Source organism: Tachysurus fulvidraco, chromosome 15, assembly GCF_022655615.1.
Source record: "Tachysurus fulvidraco isolate hzauxx_2018 chromosome 15, HZAU_PFXX_2.0, whole genome shotgun sequence".
Taxonomy (NCBI): domain Eukaryota; kingdom Metazoa; phylum Chordata; class Actinopteri; order Siluriformes; family Bagridae; genus Tachysurus; species Tachysurus fulvidraco.
In genome coordinates this window covers 1,354,507-1,358,854 of record NC_062532.1, presented here as the reverse complement: position 1 = coordinate 1,358,854, position 4,348 = coordinate 1,354,507, and the positions used below count along the sequence as shown (strand labels likewise).

Genomic DNA, 4,348 nt, shown 5'->3' with positions numbered 1-4,348 from the left:
AACTTTTACCACTTCTGGTAAAATGAAAAGCTACACAGCAGCAAACAGCTAGCATGATGTCGAGTTAACTAATGCTAACTGTTGATAACTGACTTCTTTAAAAAAATTGAATTAAACAAAGAATTCCTCAGCAACAGACCATCTTCCTTCATGTTACTGCTGGAGTCTCACAAGGCCGCATGTAGCAAAGATTCCCCTCATTTCCTGTCTCTCTGTCTGTTTCCCCTCTGTGGCTTTTAATGACACTGAGCAGACCTTAATGCGCCTTTACCCAGACAGCGATTATCACTCGCTTAATCCTACAGTTCATTAGCTGCAGCTCTTAATAATTATGTTGGAGAAGTGCTGAGAGACGCAGCACACTCGAACTCACATTAACAGTCACAATAGTAGTAGGGGAAAAGCCTCGGGTGCCAATACTTATGCACTGGGCCAAAAAAAAACATTATAGTGCTAAATTGATGATAAAAACAAAATCTATGGATAAATGAATTGTTCAAATATTAAAAATAAACACATAAATAAAACCAATACACTATAATAGGACTGATATATCGATAAGCTGAAAATATCAATAAAAAAATTAAATAAAAAGAAATTTGCTAATAATACTAAGAAAATATATAACATCTGTGACAGAAAGAAGAACAAAAATAACAGTATAAAATCTAAAATGTACTTTAATGTTTTAATTAAAATATAAAGATTTGACCAAGTGACCAAGTTTGCTAGCAAGCGGGCCAATTTTAAGAACACTGATTTATTGTTAGTTCAGGTTAATATCTAGCAGGTTTGATAGCTAATAATAGGTGAGTACTTTTATATCAAGTCAAGCTCAAGTAGCGTGCTAACAAACTATGGTTTGTGTTATTAAAAGCACTAGCTAGCATACGTGCGTGCTAGCTAATGTTTGTTAATCTCATGCGGTTTTGTGATGTGAACATTAGCTAGCATACGAGCAGGCTAGCTAATGCTTGTGAAGCTTATGTGGTTTTGTGATGTGAACTTACCTCAGCGTCTTCAAAAGTTCTGTAGCCTACTAGAAGACACAGAGCTGAACCTCACTCTGCCAAATAAGGACAAGCTCACACACACACACACACACACACACACACACACACACACACACACACACACACACACACACACACACAGTGGAATTGTGTCTTAGCTTAGCAAAAGTCAACACACAAGATTAATTGAACATGCAGTGGAGATTTCAGCAATGTTTCCTCCAGTATGATGTCCTCCAGTTTCGTTTCTCCAGCTAGTTATCACTCAGGATACGCTAGGTTGAAATACCTGAGGACATATGCGTGTGTGCGCGCGCACACACACACACACACACACACACACACACACACACTCACACACAACGAATCAGGTTCTCTGAGGAGAGTGTGTGGTCATGAATAATACAGAAATAGAGTTTGACCACTGGCCTGTGGCAAACAGTGTGTGTGTGTGTGTGTGTGTGTGTGTGTGTGTGTGTGTGTGTGTGTGTGTGTGTGTGTGTGTGTGTGTGTGTGTGTGTGTGTGTGTTTTAATGTGTGTGCCACCTTTTGTCTGCTTTTTTTAGGCTTTATGTCCTTTGGTAGAATTAGAATAATGCCATTTTCTTGTCACACCCAAAGAAGTCATTCGTGGTCTCTGTGACTGTCAATACAAATAAAGGGGGTGTGGCCTTTGTACCTGTCAATCAGTCTAAACAGAAGAGGTGTGACACTTGTTCTTGTAACTCCATGCAAGGGAGGTGTTGCCTCTGTGGTTGTCATTTAGGATGAAAATGGTGTGGCCTCTGCCCAAATGAAGGAGGTGTGGCTTTGGTTAAACTGAAGGAGGTGTGGCTTCTGCCCAATCGAAGGAGGTGTGGCTTTGGTTAAATTGAAGGAGGTGTGGCCTCTGCCCGAATGAAGGAGGTCTGGCTTTGGTTCAAATAAAGGAGGTGTGGCCTCTGCCCAATCGAAGGAGGTGTGGCTTTGGTTAAAATGAAGGAGGTGTAGCCTCTGCCCAAATGAAGGAGGTGTGGCTTTGGTTCAAATAAAGGAGGTGTGGCCTCTGCCCAAATGAAGGAGGTGTGGCTTCTGCCCAGAGGAAGGAGGTGTGGCTTTGTTTAAAATGAAGGAGGTGTGGCCTCTGTGTGCATCTGCGCCTGTCATCAAAACAAAGAAGGTGTGGCTTCTTTGCCTGTCAGTCTGAATGAAGACGGTGTGGCTTATGTGCATGTCACTCAAACAGAGGAGGCGTGGCCTCTTTGCCTGTCAGTCTGAATAAAGGAGGTGAGGAATCTGTTTTCTGTGCTTGTTATGTTCAAATAATTGACATCACTATCTGATGAATAAAACTGTCTTGTACTTTCATTAGCTCGAGCTCTTTAGCTACATTAGCTTCTTTAGCTTCAGTCCCGATCACTTCCTGTCAGGCCACTGTAGTGCTTCCTCTTCTCACACACACTTTACCCAGCTCACCCAGAGCCTCATAATTGCCCCGCTAATTCAATATACACGCTACCAAAATGAAGGCATTTCACAAACGTGGCATTCACTTACATTCCGTTTAATTCCGAGCGCCGGAAATTTCCGCTTACTGTTTCTTTAACCTTCGCTTCAGGTTCGGCCCGAGCTCTTTTTTTTATGTTTAATGGAGACGTGTTGCCATGATTTATTCAAACGACAAACCTTGCTTCTTTCTTTCTCTCTCTCTCTCGCTCTTTTTTTTTTATGTGAAGCTATTTGGGCGCTAATGTCAGATTACCTAGCTAGCCATTCAGCGTGTGATAAATGACTCAGACAGGCGGTAAAAAATAGATCAAAACCGCCGGGACGGAGGAAAAGAGAGAGCGGAGTGGAAAAGGAGCTGAAGGGCCGCTAAATCATCTCAGCGAAACGCCCAGCAGCGGCGGGGAAATGCCACACATTATTCCAGTGCCACGGCTAATCAAAGCACACACGGTGATTAGAGAGGACTACACACTCCTTCTGACCTTAACGAGTCATTATCACTCCTGCTGAGCTGAGGTAGCACACACACACACACACACACACACACACACACACACACACACACACACGGTGTAAAAGATGGTGTTCATCAGTACCGGCGCCACCAGCCATGTAACTGAAAGTAGTATTTGAGGTAAATGGATGTCATGTTCTTTTTTTTTTTTTTTTTTTTTTTTCTTTGGGGGGACTCGCTCCATCTCTTTCTGTCAAAGCAAATCAGTCTGTCACTTAACAACTCGTGCTTTAACGTGGCTCGGAAGAACGCGTCAAACGTGTCACACTCTTTTAGCGCAAGAAGAGAAGTACGCAACAGGGAGGGAAAAATTTCACTACAACGAATTTCAACTTCACTTTATTTCGGTCTGAATAATCCATGTTGTTTTTAGACACTTCGTCTTTTGTTTATTTCGCACGTCTATTGCGAGCTTTTATTTCTTCCTATTCGTTTTCACCTTTTTCACACGATTTTTTTGATTTCATGTTTTGTTTTGTTTTTTTTACACGAGATTGTTTCATTTCCGAATGCTAATTTTTGCACGTCAAATTCATCTGTTTTTATTATTTAATTTTTAGACATTATTTATTATCTCTCGCTTCTTACACGTGATATAGTTTACGTCATTTATCTTCGTGTTCTTTCTTTTATACTGTACGTAGTTCATGTGTTCTTATTTATCACAGTGTAAAAACATTTTTTTTGCTTGCTTTTTCTCATGAACGGAAAGTCTTCATGTTCGACTGTGTATTTTGTACCGATTTGGCTCTAAATCAATGTGATTTGTAAACTTCTAGATGTTTGTCTCTTTGATGATGTCATCACTAATGTAGACGGGAAGAAGGACGCAGGTAAACTCGCTGCGACGACTTTAGCCGTGTCTCAACGTCACTGAAATTTCAGTGTATGCGCGGACACTTAAAACATACTATTTCTATAATATTTCTATTTAGGATCTAGGTGAAGTTTCTAAAACTAGTTTACACTACAGAATATATAGTAACACTGCTGTTCTACACTTCGATAATCTGGGCCTCCGCCGGCTTAGCTAAAAAACCGTCACATGACCTGAAGCCTGTAATAAAAACTCTAGTCGAGAAAAACTTTTTATTTTAAGTGAAACATGAGATGTTAATGAAAAGCGTACTCTCTGAGCGTAGAACGCTGTCACTAAGCATCACCAGCGTGTATCGCTCAGGGCATTGCACCTTCCCCGACTCCGCATTCGCAATCTCCCATGCTGCAATTAGCATCACGCGGGAAGATGAAGACGTCTAGCTTTCAGCAAGTCCGACTTCATCACCTCGAAGACCGAGAGAACTGAGAAATAATCACGTTCCCTTCACTGCTT

The 4,348-nt window shown here is 41.3% G+C and overlaps 1 protein-coding gene across 1 annotated transcript in view; it reads right to left on the bottom strand.

The window, feature by feature from the left end:
- cpxm1b (carboxypeptidase X (M14 family), member 1b) overlaps nt 1-1,258 on the bottom strand; it is a 90,394-nt gene extending 89,136 nt beyond the window's left edge. The window contains exon 1 of the mRNA XM_047800468.1: nt 1,011-1,258. The gene's annotated coding sequence lies outside the window, so the exon portion shown is untranslated. The remainder of the gene's footprint in view (nt 1-1,010) is intronic.
- Between the last annotated feature and the right edge of the window lie 3,090 nt (nt 1,259-4,348).